General features: G+C 42.2%; 1 long non-coding RNA gene across 1 annotated transcript in view; it reads right to left on the reverse strand.

Moving 5' to 3' along the window:
• LOC307213572 overlaps window positions 1-8,480 on the reverse strand; it is a 39,397-nt gene extending 30,917 nt beyond the window's left edge. Inside the window, exons 1-2 of the long non-coding RNA XR_013837572.1 lie at window positions 8,360-8,480; window positions 2,423-2,550 (exon numbers count right to left, since the gene is read on the reverse strand). This is a non-coding gene — a long non-coding RNA (uncharacterized lncRNA). The remainder of the gene's footprint in view (window positions 1-2,422; window positions 2,551-8,359) is intronic.
• Between the last annotated feature and the right edge of the window lie 5,161 nt (window positions 8,481-13,641).

Genomic DNA, 13,641 nt, shown 5'->3' on the forward strand with positions numbered 1-13,641 from the left:
GTAGAACGAAAAATTGGATCTTTAAATTCATTAATTTGGCATCGAAGCGGGAAGGTTTTACAGGAAGTCCGCCTCCCTCTTTTGTAAATAGATTGAAGCAAAGACGTTGCAAGTTAAAGCCTTGGAAAGTATTTTGTAAAGGATTAAATCTCCATCGGTTAAAACTGTTAAAAAAACCCCTTGGAAGCAGGAGAAGAGGGGGGAAATTTTGGACTTAGTGAGCCTGCAGGAGAGAGTGAAAAATTAAATTACCACTGCTCTGAACCTGGAAAAGGGCTGCCAGCAGAATTAACCTTTTGGGAGAGTTCATTGACTGTGAACTGATAGCATGTTGACAGATGGCTAAATAAGAGAAATATATTATTTCCATTGTCCTCTTCTGCGTTCAGAAAGGAGGAAAAGTAATTGAAAATTGAAACTAACTTTATATTTTAAAATGCGCATGAAAGGATCGATACAAGTGGAGACTGTTTCCCTCTAGAGGGAGCTTTTGAAACTGTTACAAGAGTGGTTTTTTTCCAGCTGCAAGATAAGAGCTGTGAGAATCAGAGATTGACCTTGGACTTTAAGAATGTTGACAGAAGGAGCTTTAGTGACTGTTTTATGTAAGATAAGCTACTCGCTGGAGCAGCTTCACAAAAAGACGGATGTTATGAATTCCAAACTTGAGAACTTGGAACAAAAAGTGATAAATTTGGGACAAAAAGTGACCATTAATACAGAAATTGCTCAGGATTTGATACAGGAAACTACTTTGACAGGACAAACTGGGGAGAAGAAGGAGAAAGTTGTGGTTGTTGAACCTAAAGTAATACAAGTGGAAGCCCCAGCCTTTCAGAGGCAAATCGAGGACTATAAGTGGAGGCCTCTTATGAATGAATATAGAAAAAGTCAGAATTTGAAGATTGGAGCCCTGCCTGCACTGGAAGACTCTTTCATGCAGGGATTTATTGACCTTTGGGTTCTGAATCTGGGTCAGGAGGTGATTGGAGTTGTGGGGGTCTTTGGATCTGGAGGAGTCTTGAAACATGATTTGAGATATTGTATGGACCTTGGTTCTAGCTGTGGAGAGTTGGCTGGCCTGTCGAGAGAGAATGGGGGCATGGCTGGGTTGGGGCCTCCCCGAGACTTGCTCTTCAGCATTTTCAGCATCAAAGAATATGAAGAAGAATAGCAGAAGGGACTTGGAAAAGATTTAAGAGCCTCGGACAGAAGATCTCCAGGTTGATGAACTATATGGAATGGACGGAAATGATTGGCAGAATCCGAGACCAGGGAGAAGAGATGGTGGTAGAAGATTGGGAAAGTCTAAAGTTTGTACATAGAAATATTGTAAAATTAATGAGTGTTTGAAAATTGTTGGAATGAAACTTTATGGCTTTAGCAGAAATGCTATAAGGAGTTAAGTATAAATAAGTATTTTAGTATTAATGGAAAATAAGGTTAAAAATATGTTAAGACATTCATAATGATAAAGATAGAGAAAGATGGAAAGGATTTGCTGAAACAAGTAACAGAAGTGGAATACAAAAAGGGAGGTGAGAGGAAGTCGATGAAATAAGGGAATGATAGACTAATGAAATGGTATGCTATATGTTTTTTAAATTGTTGTTGTTTTGTTTTGTTTAATTTAGTGTTAAGGTTGTGTTTTGTATTGTTTATTGTATTGTTTCTTCTTTTGTTCTTTTTTCTTGTCTGCCGTAAGTTTGAAAAGTAATAAAGATTATTAAAAAAAAATAATGGTTTGCCAGAAGCGGCTTAGTCATGCTGGACACATGACCCGGAAGCTATACGCTGGCTCTCTCAGCCAATAAAGCGAGATGAGCACTGCAACCCCAGAGTTGGTCACGACTGGACCTAATGGTCAGGGGTCCCTTTACCTTTACTTAACCCATCACACTTAGGGCCCAACAATATGTGGTGTTAAACCTGCTTTTGCATCTAATGTGCAGGGGGATTTTGCAGCCAGCTTGCTAACTCACCATTATCCCCAAAGCATCTGTAACATGCATTGGACCTGCCAGGTCTGTACTGCTGCCAGGACTCAAGGCGGGGGTGCTATTATTGGCTTATTAAGATTGGTATGCTGACATTTTTCTGTGGCTTCATATTCTAGTTATTAATAGGCCTCTTCTGCCTATTGACCTTGTTCTGCAACCTCATCAATATATACTGCTCTTCATTATCCATTCTGTGCCTCCTTGTCTTGTTGGGGGGGGGGGAAGAATTCACCCCTCCTTTCAGGATCTCTTGTCAGGGCTCACAATTCACTTCAACATCAAACAACCGTTTATGAAAAGGTGGGGGATCTTTTTTCAGCCCCAGGGCCATATTCCCACATGAGCAAGCTTCCTAGGGCCACATGCCAGTGGTGGATGGGTGCAGAGGCAGAAGTAAGCGGAGCATCAGGTGAGACCCTTACCTTTTTAGAATAGAAGTCAGAGGTTTCTACATAGAGGCACAACCTTAACACATCTCTCAATCCTCTATCCAGGCAAGCAGGAGCCATAACCACATTTTAGGGACACATTCCAACTAGGCAGAAGCACCCTAGGAGAATGCAGAGTGAGGTCACTATGGGGTGGCGCCTGGGAATCAAGTGTGCCACCTTGCCCCTGCAATTGAGGGGGGTGGGACAGCGCAATATCAGCAGCAGGCCTTGTGGTATGTGTGAGTGATGTCAGCATGTCCATGCCCCCGATGTTTAGTTGGAAATGAGCTTATTGTACACTTCACTCTCTTGGCAGCATCAGCACCAGTGGATTACAAATGCTGGGTTTTAAAATTTCTAGAGGGGTATTGCCTCTGTTGCACTCCAACCCACAAATGCTTATGCCATAATAAATTTGTTGGTCTTTAAGGAGCTAGAGGGACGCGGGTGGCGCTGTGGGTTAAACAACAGAGCCTAGGACTTGCTGATCAGAAGGTTGGCGGTTCGAATCCCCACAACGGGGTGGGCTCCCGTTGCTTGGTCCCTGCTCCTGCCAACCTAGCAGTTCGAAAGCATGTCAAAGCGCAAGTAGATAAATAGGTACCACTCCGGCAGGAAGGTAAACAGCGTTTCCGTGTGCTCCTCTGGTTCGCCAGAAGCGGCTTAGTCATGCTAGCCACATGACCCGGAAGGTGTACACCGGCTCCCTCGGCCAATAAAGCGAGATGAGCGCCGCAACCCCAGAGTTGGTCACGACTGGACCTAATGGTCAGGGGTCCCTTTAGCTTTACAAGGAGCTAGAAGACTCTTTGTTGTTTTAATTTTACAGGTCATCTGTGTTGTATTGGTATAAATGTTATTATGTTATAGCAAGGATAGGAAGCCCGGTCCCTCCAGGCGTTGCTGGATTCCCAACTTCTGTTTCTGTGCAGCCTCTCAAGATCTACAGTGGTGCCTCGCAAGACGAAATTAATTCGTTCCGCAAGTTTTTTCTTCTTGCGAGTTTTTCGTCTTGCGAAGCACGGTTTCCCATAGGAATGCATTGAAAATCAATTAATGCGTTCCTATGGAGACCGCTTGCCAGGCTGGCGGTGCAGAGAAGGGCTTTTCTCCCCACCGCAAGCCTTCAGGACAGGTACGGGAACAGAGGGGAAGGCGCGCAGCGCTTCTCCTCTGTTCCCGGGGCTTGCGGTGGGAGGAGAGTTTTTCCTCCCCACGCCAACATTCAGAACAGCATTCTGAAAGTTGGCGGTGGGAAGGAAAACCCTCCTCCCACCGCAAGTCTTCAGGACAGCCATCCGAAGGCTGGCGCGGGGAGAAGGTCTCTCCGCCCCACCGCCAGCCTTCGGAGCAGCCATCCCAAGGCTGGCGGCGGGAGGAGGTCTCTCCGCCCCACTGCCAGCCTTCGGAGCAGCCATCCCAAGGCTGGTGGTGGGAGGAGGTCTCTCCGCCCCACCGCCAGCCTTCGGAGGAGGTCCGAGGACAGTGGGGAAGACGCGCTGCGCTTCCCCGCTGTCCCGGAGATTTCCCTATGGGCTTTCGTCTTGCGAAGGAAGCCCATAGGGAAATTCGTTTTGCGAAGCGCCTCCAAAACGGAAAACCCTTTCGTCTAGCGGGTTTTCCGTCTTGCGAGGCGTTCGTCTTGCGGGGCATCACTGTAATGTAGAAGATGGCATATACACATCTGAATAAATAATCAAGTCATTGTTGGCCCTGCTGGCTGGGGTGGACTGGAGTTTGAGTCTGCCGTCATCTGAAGAGCAACAGGTGCTCCACCCCTGCTTTATATAATATGGAAACTTCTCTTCCAGTATGCTGACAGTTAGATGACCTAGTAATGGCATCGCCACATTGTTTCAGCATTGTTTGCCCAAAAACAGTTTTTCATAGCATCCCAGGTAATTTAGTACAAGGTAAAAAGATTAGGACTGCGATCCCAGGAAGAATTAGTTATGCTTAAACCCTTGTGTAATTAACTGGAATCCTATGCACCACGTTCAATGTGAATTAATCCCAGTAATTGTGTTCAGGACTGCAACCTAACTGCGGTATATCTAACACTGCATAGGACTGGGGTCTTTTTGTTTTTTTAAAAGAGAACAGTTTTTTCTCCCTTTCCCAGCATAGAAAACACTTTTTCCTACAAGGGCTGAGGGCAAGCACCTAATATATAAACTACTTCAAAGTTTGTTAATTATGAAAGGAGAAATGTAATTAGTCATCATAATGCTAGAGATCAGTTTATAGCCAGTCTTTTTCAATTAAAATTGCAATCTATAATTTTCCTGGAGGAGTTACATGTCTCAGATCTCAGCAGATTAAATTCACTGTGTGTATTAAGAAAAGTTCCATAAAAGGTTGCCATAGAGAAATGAATTGGCACAGCATACAATTCTTTTAAAAAACAAGTTAGCTTCTGACATCTTTGCAGCTTGCAAACTATTTGCCTCCCTTTGCATTCTGTTTAGAATATTGACCAAACCTAGCAAGACATTTGCCATCAATAATATTTTGAGGACTATATTTCTGAAGATATCAATTATGGTTTAGTTCCTTTAGCCCCAAGTTCGTTTGAAGCCTCTGTGAAACCATACCTGGGGTGAATGAGAGGAGAGAGGGAGGCTCCTTGCCTCATGAGAGCATACACATGGATAGACAGGATAGATAGTGTCGTTTTATGGAATTAATTTACCAGCGGTATATAATAAACCATATATAAGAATAATGTTATTCTTATCTAAAATTAGTTATACTCATAGTAGACCCACTGGAAGCAATATCAAAGTCCATTGATTTAAGTTGGTCTTCTCTGACTTACTTGGGTATTACCCAGAGTAACTAAAGATCAAATACAAAATTATTAACCTCAGTCAGTCTTCTATTAAAGGATCTATACCAGTGGTTCCCAATTAGCTAAGTACTGCGGTCCCCCTGTTTTTCAAAAGCCAAGCCAAAATTTTGAAAATGTTGATATCTCTATGGTACGTTTTTGCTATGTAAATAGTGACACAGACTCCCTCGGTGGGCTATGCAGACCCCTTGAGATCTGTGGACCACCAATTGGGAACCACTGATCTAGACCATACATTTAAAGCACATTGTTAAGAGTGCTGAGAAATATAGTTCTTTGAGGAAGTAACTAGCGTTCCCAGGATGGTAGGGGAAGATTATACTAATCCTAGATTCTGTTTCTGTGTGGACACAAACAGGCCATTCAAAGGTATGGCTTAATTGTACCCTGGCTCTGCCCTTCCCACCTACAACTGCTCCCTTAGCCTGTAAAGCAAGATGAGTGCCGTAACCCCAGAGTCGTCTGTGATTGGACTTAACTGTCAGGGGTCCTTTACCTTCACCTTTTTATGCCACTTTCGTATTATAGGACTTAAAATGTTATAAGCTTCCACTTCCCAACCATTCCAGAGATTCTTTTTCCCCTTTGGACAAGGAGATCTATGGTATATTTGTAATATTTTTTCTTACAAGTGGAAGCAGCAACAAATATTGAGCAGAGGAGGAGACAAATGAAAGGCAGTCTACACAAGGTAGCATATTTGCCTCCTGCTCTGCCTCACAATTCCTTAACATGGACCACTCATCCTTGCCTTTGGGAACTCCTCCAAAGAGGATTCCTCTCGCAGGGGCAAGTTCAATTTCCAAGATGGATTTTTAAAGAATAAATTCTATTGAAATGGGGAGTGTTTCATTCGTCACTGGGAACGCCTCAGGCACTATCCAGCAGAGGTACAATGATATCAACGTAACAATGCTGGCTCTGCTTAACTTTGTTACACATTTTAGCAGATATCCACTATGAAACAACAAAGAGGTGGTTTGATCACCACAGGGATGATACAGAAAATAAGAAATAATGTGTACCACAGACTGCAGAAGGACATGTGTTTTCACCTCTAGTAAGAGATCATTTGTACCCTGCCTCTGAGCTACAAGTCTACTATTTCTAGTTCAAACTCATCAACACAAGTCCATCTGAATGTGGAGAAGCCACTATGGCTTCTGGTTGGGATGACACTGCGTTGATACTTCTGCACCTGCACATCTAAAGGGCCCGTAGTAAGCTGTTGGGTCCCACCAATAGTTGTTAGTTAGTTAGCTAGAGTTCCATACCTCCTGAGTAGGGCATGGAACCTGGGAGTTGGTCTACCTGGTGCTTGTCTGGCATTGTAGCTAAGTCCATCCAGAGATTATCCAGTGTTTGGACATGGAGACAGAACTCCATGTTTCTTTTGTAGATTGCTTTGTGCAGATAATGAATCTCAACTGACAGTCTTATTCTTTTTTAAAAAGCAGCATTCTAGTTATTAGTGGAGAGAAGCTCGAAAAACCTGTGGGCATTGTTTGATGAAATCTCAGATGGTAAGGCAGAAAATGAGTTCTAGTTGTCATGGGGTGGAGTTTCTAATCCCATCCTCAATAACATGAGAAGCAGAATAAAGCCTGCAAAATAAACAAATAGATGCAGCTTTGTGAGATTTGTATAATTTACTCAATTCACATAAGTGGGCTTTTCTTGGCACAGAACTCAGGTTCTCTAGATGACAAATTTGGTTTTTTATTGGCAATGGTTATAAAGATGTGCCCATTTTTCTCCTCTGAAACACGTTTCCAACAGAATACCAGTTGCAGCTATGGTTCTTCTATTATTATGGGCCCATTACGGGAGGTGCCAGTGGCTATAATTAGTTGGGGAAATTGATTTTGCAGGAAGCAAAGTGTGTGCTAGAGCATGGAGTGCAGGTCACAAGCAGGTTAGTTGCGAGCTATAATTGGAAAGCTAGGAACTGAGGATAGGCAGAAAGGGGAAAGAAAGACCAGTTGGCAGATCTAAATATATTTTAGTAGAGAAACTACCTATGCACTTCTCAAAGGGTAGCTGATAGCCTTATGACAGGTCTCCTGGTTCTGAATAAAGGTAGCAGAGCTTTAAATTAACAGTGATTTGTGAGGGTGAAGAAATGAAAATGGGCTGGTTTTTTACGTGGCATCTTCATCTATATCCTTCCATGTAAGGTCAGGCAATGGCAAATTCTTAATGATCCGACGATAGCTACTGTCACCAGGAGAGTTACTTGAGACATAATGTAACTCCAAGCACCGAGGAATCAGGGAGGTGGGGAGATCCATAATTTACCGAAAAGAAGAACTTTTTTCATTGGTTAAGTTTTGTTTTATTGCATGCAGAACCATTTCCTTTATCTCGTAGCTTGGAACATTTGGGATGCCTGCTGGTTTGTCCTGCTGAAGGGCAGTTCTTCTGCTCCCATATCTCACTGGTGGTAAGTGGGCTCTGCTGCCAAGCTAGGAGAGGGAGGTTTTGCTACCACCCTTCATCTACAGATCTCAGGCCAGTTCACAATGTGAAAGCATTCATGATTGTGGAGAATATCAGCCTGCTCTGGATAAGCCAACCTGTGCGTAGAAAAATGTTTCATTGCATGGCTCAGGTGATCTGTAACCAAAGCAACGTGTGATTCTGCAGGGGGCCAGGCTGCATCCAGCACATGGTGGCAGCACATGGAGCATGCACACCGTGTGCCCTGATTAAGACACTGTCAATGTGGTCAATGTTGATAGCTTCAAGTAACTTCTGATAGGGCAAGATGAAAGCAAATAATGGTCCTAGCATAAACATTAGCTCTTAACCACCTACTTTCCTTACAGGGAGGGAGGGATGACTTTGTTAATTTTGACTTCTCTCAGTATCTCTTTTTTCAAATCTTAAGTGCAGATCTTAAGGTGTTTTTTTTTTAAAAAAAGCAATAAGGTGGTGTATAAATTTTATGAAATAAATACTTTTCTCCCTTATTCAATTTTGCCCAATACAATCATTTTTGCAAAACAATTTCCCCCAGTAAAATGCATTTTTGTAAGTTCTTTGCACCAATATATACATTTTAAGGGACATTTTACCCTAGTATAGGCATTTTTCTACACATTACTTGGCTGGAGCCCTGCACTGCAAAAAATCAGAGAAGTATGAATTTGGAAAGATGGCTGTGTTTTAGAATGTACATTGTTTGGGAAAGTTCAGTTCATCTTTAAATACAAATTGAATTGAACTGAATTCCCCCCCATCCCTATTTACAGATGACCAGGGATGCTACTTTGAATAATGCTAGCCACAGCTTAGATGGGTTGGACACTGTGAAGCCATCAGTGGATACACTGACCTGAAATTTGCTTATGGTTTTCTGGATTTTGGTGTTTGAATATATACTGTATTTACTCGAATCTAATGCTCACCTTTTTTGGGTCAAATTTCATTGCAAAAATTAAGGTGCATATTAGATTCGATGGCACATTTACATTCACCAGCAAATACTTTTTTTGGTTTAAAGGTTCTGAAAATTGAGGTGTGCATTAGATTCAATGGTGCATTAGATTTGAGTAAATGTGGTAATTTTTTTATTCCTTTGCAAGGTGAGTGGTCCTATGCCTATTAATCTGGAAGCAAAATATAAGGTAAAACTGCTTCTGCATAGCTGGAGGTGTGCAGAAATAAACTGGTCTGTAAATTAAAAATCAATTAAAAAAACCCCAGGAAGAACCTTATGCCCAGAGGCCCAGTGAGAGTCCAAGATCTATAGAAAGCTTGGGGGCAGTTGAGCAACAGACAGCTGAGGGTGTCAGATGGATGAGGTGCAGGAGAAAATGATGGGGGAACTGGATGTGTTGAGTCCTCAGATTTTATTACTTATTTCCGGGATGGGTGATTAAGGATCGGTAGATGCACATGATGAGTTTAAAGCCTCACCTCCACACATTATACGGCAATGTTTTATAAGAAATGAAAGTTTAAAGGACAGTTTTTCCAGGTTGAAATCCTGAACAGGGAAGCTTCTGTTAGGGGTTGGGAATACAGTGCAGCATTTTTGTTTCTGGGCCCAATTCCAAGTGCTGGTTTTGACCTATAAAGCCTTAAATGGCTCAGGACCACCTCTTTCCATATGAACCCACTTGGACTCTGAGATCATCTTCTGAAGCCCTTCTTCCTGGGCTTCTTCCACAAGAGGTCCAGAGGGTGGCAACACGAGAATGGGCCTTTTCTGCAGTGGCTCCCCATTTGTGGAATGCTCTCCTGAGGGAGGCTTGTCTGGTGCTTTTGTTATACACCTTTAGGCACCAGGCAAAAACGTTCCTCTTTAATGTTGATTGACATCCTATGCCCTTTTAAAATTTGTTGGGAGGGGTTATTGGGTTATTTTTATTATATATTTTGTGGTTTTATATTCTTATTTTATCCTGTGAACTGCCCTGAGACCTGTGGGTATAGGGTGGTACACAAATTTTATTATTATTATTATTATTATTATTATTATTATTATTACTTTTGTTGAGGGCTATACTTGCTCCCTCTTAATATTAAACTTGAGTGATTCTGTACCTATCTGGTTAGGAAGCCAAACAGGATAATCCAAGAATAGATCAGGGATACTGCATACTCAGGGGACTCCTAAGATACACAGAAGTACAGTAAATGAGTTTAAAGACAGAAGGAAAACAGGAACAAATGGACTGAAAAGGGTTGGAAGGTTCTATGTCCCTTGAGAATATTGAAAGAAGTTGAACCACATTACGTGGAAGGTGTCAGTTGGCAGAAAAAAACAAAAACAAGATGGAGGTCTGGAGAGAGGGAATTGGTCTGTTTAAGTCTCTAAATAATTTAAGAGCAGGGAGGTGGTGCTTAGGGTCAGGCAGATGCATGCCATCAGGTTTGTGGTTCCTATGCTCTATGGGAAAGTTTCAGAAGAAGAAAAGGGCAGTGCTTTCTTTAAAAAAAAAAAGTTTAGGGGTACAGTGGTACCTCGGGTTAAATACTTAATTCGTTCCGGAGGTCCGTTCATAACATGAAACTGTTCTTAACCTGAAGCACTACTTTAGCTAATGGGGCCTCCTGCTGCTGCAGTGCCGCCTGAAGCGTATGTAACCTGAAGCGTTTGTAACCCAAGGTACCACTGTACTCTCATTTTCCTACTCGTATTGAAATAATGCCCCTCAATGAGGCCGAACTTAGATTCACAACATGTTTAGGGGTATCTGTACCCCTGCGTACCCCCAGAAAAAAGCAGTGGACAAGGGTAACCTTTTTCTCCTTAGGTTCAGGAGTTGGACCAGGTTTTTTGTACTGAGGGCAAAAGCAACTGAAGGAGGCAGGGAGCAGAAGCTCCTCCTCCTCTCCTCCCTGTTCTCTCCTTTCTGAGAATGCCAAGTCAGCTGCTGAAGCCTTCCTATATTTGTTCATAACCAAACCATACCATCCAACATTGATTTCCATTTCCCTTTTAGTCTTAAGGAGACAGCAATTCCCCAGGGCTACAAACTGGACCCCACCCTGCAATGGTGCAGGAGAGGCTAAACACACCTGGCTTTGGCACAGGGTTCATCCTGCACTTCGGCCTACTTCTGTTTTGTGCCTCCCCTCTGTAGCTTAGTGGGCTCTGTCAGGCAATGCTACATACAAAGAATTGGGGTTTTTGAGAGGAGAGAGATTTGTTATGGACTTTAACAGTTGCATATTCTCCTCCTTCAGGCTTCACAGCATTTTAAGGCTGGCTATGTCACTGGGGTAAAAGGAAGAATGGTGTGGGTGTACTTACAGCCTCCAAGCCACTCAAGATGGCCGCCGTGTGGCTCTGCTGTCAGAGCAGAATAGCAGCGGTGGGGATGTGCCAAGAGGTGTGGAGGCCGGAGGCAAGTGCTAAATTACAGAGGCCACAGAGTTAGTAATTATCCATGGATTAATAAATGAATATAGTTAGGTACAGTATTCTGAAATATCAGAAAGCTGCTTTGCTGCAAGATGACTCAGAGGGGAGCGAGGCTTTCTTTAACAGGTGCAAGGAAAAGACAAAAAAAAAGAGAAGCAAATTCCCTTTCAAATTCTGTGGTAAGAGACATGCTAATATGCTAGGACAATGTGCTTAATTATATGTAAAGTGGAGATGGAACATGAGGTGAGGCCACTGATTTTAAAAGTGAGACATCTGGAGCATAACAAGGGAGATGCAGGCTTTTATTTCATAATGGGTAATATAAAAAAATATAATGCCATGCATTTCAGGACTTAACTATGATAATTAATCAGATTTTATACAGCCATAATTTTTTTTTAACTGCATAAAGGAGGGTTGCACGAGGTAGGCTCTGCCCAGAATAATACTGCCAAAATTAGACTTTTGTTTCAAAAGGTCTCCCTTCCTCACATCTTTGGACTGTCTGGTTTAAATAATGTTAGTTAGTATACAGTGTTTCTGAGGTGGGTAGGCCTGTCAGCTAAGCAACTAAGGGCTAATTGTAATGTTACATTCAAATAGATGTGCTAAAGACAAAAGTATGGAAATTGGTAAAAACAAACAAACAAATGTTCTGAAACAACAATTGTGAGGCTTAACACACATTTAATAGAGCAGCACTAAAAGACTCATGGCAGAGAAACCAGTGATGTTGGGTCTGTGGAGGAGTCTGCCCCTTTTACAAATTCTAGCTTGCTAGACTCAATGCCCTCATTGACATACATATAGGGCAACATCACGCCCACAATGCTCCTCTCTCTCCTTCCTATAGAATTTTTGTTGAGATAAATGTATCTCATTGGTTATCTGCATCCCATCAGGATTGCATTATGCTTGCTGTATCAATGCTGTGCTCTAAGACCAAGTTCACTCATCTTGGCCTGGAGGCTTCTAGCCTACCATATAAGCTATATAAGTGCAAAAGACACTTAGAGGGACTCATTTTGTGTTTTAGGCTACAGTGTTTGGCTCTCTGAATATCATGTGTCCCTGCACTCTGAAAGTCTAGTTTTACTCTTCCCCTATTTAAATCACCACAATTTGATCACCTTCATCCTTATTATCCCAGGGGGAATTGTTCCAAACCAGACCTTCCTCAGCTGCCATGTCTTTTGCCCCACAATCAACTCCCTAGGAAGAAGAAAAAGTATTGTAAAGCGTAATGTTGCAATACTAAAGCAAGATTCAGTGCCTATTCAGTGGGGCAGAGCAGCTCAACTCAGGATCCATACTGGAGCCAAAGTCGTCATTTTGGTCAGCAAGTACTAAGGGAGCTAGCTCACATAGGGACTAGTAGGAATTGACTTTTAGGCTTTAGAAAACATACAACCCAATATATATCTAATTCAGTGCTTTCTAAGCTTTTTGGAAATGCAATCCGGAGATGAAATTTTGTCTCTAAGAAACCCAGTCAGTGGGATTAATCCCTTATCTAAAAAGTGAAAATATTTGTTTGCTGTAGAGTAAATATGGCAACACAGACAGGAATATTGCCTCAAAGATTCATAGAACAGGATGTTAAGTGTATATACATATAACGAGAAACTCCTGGAGTTTCCCTGTGATAGATTAAAATGATTTATGATTTAAGAGAATGAAATCTAATGATGCCACGGCCAATTATAAGGATAAATAAGCAATTTTACAGAAGTCTGAAAACTCAAGTACAAAAGAGCAAAGCAATGCATTACAGTGTAGAGGATACCTTATATTAGGGAAAGGGTTAGACTAGATCGGGGTAGCCATAATCTCTGACCATTAGCAATGCTGGCTGAGGCAGATGAGAATGGAGTCCAACAGAGACTGGAAGGTGCCATGTTGGCTGTCCTGGGCTAGATGACCTATTGTGTCCATTATAGTGTAGCAGTACAACTCATCACCAAAGCTTAAGGGAGTTCACCCATAGGTCCTTCAACAAAGCAACAAAACTCTCAATTAAACAAAATATTCAGAATCTGCTAATGTCTTTGAAAACAAAATGCAATCTTGAGAAATGACCAAGCTAAAGCAATTGAATAAGTATATTCTTCATAACGCTACTGACCAGCAACCCTCACCATTGGATCAGGCTAATTCATGTGGAGTATACCCATACCACAACCAGTTAACATTGACGGTGGCATGGGCAGCTCTAAACAGCATGGTGAATGATATAACTAGAAACATTTTACATGTCAACTTTCCGTTTGGAGGTGATCTCATAAGAAAGTACTGGCAGTCGGCCTCTATGTGGACTGACACAACATACAGCCTGATCCTAAGACCAAAGTTCAAAAAGTAAAGCTTTGGTCATCTCTTCAGTTGTCTCCTGTTCTAATCCCTCACCCACTTTCCTTCAATACAACATATTCTCAATGACGGCCATAGAAAAATGAAAAATGGATATAGAAAGAGACATGT

The sequence above is a fragment of the Podarcis cretensis genome (genome assembly GCF_951804945.1).
Source record: "Podarcis cretensis genome assembly, chromosome: 3".
NCBI classification, from domain to species: Eukaryota; Metazoa; Chordata; class Lepidosauria; order Squamata; family Lacertidae; genus Podarcis; species Podarcis cretensis.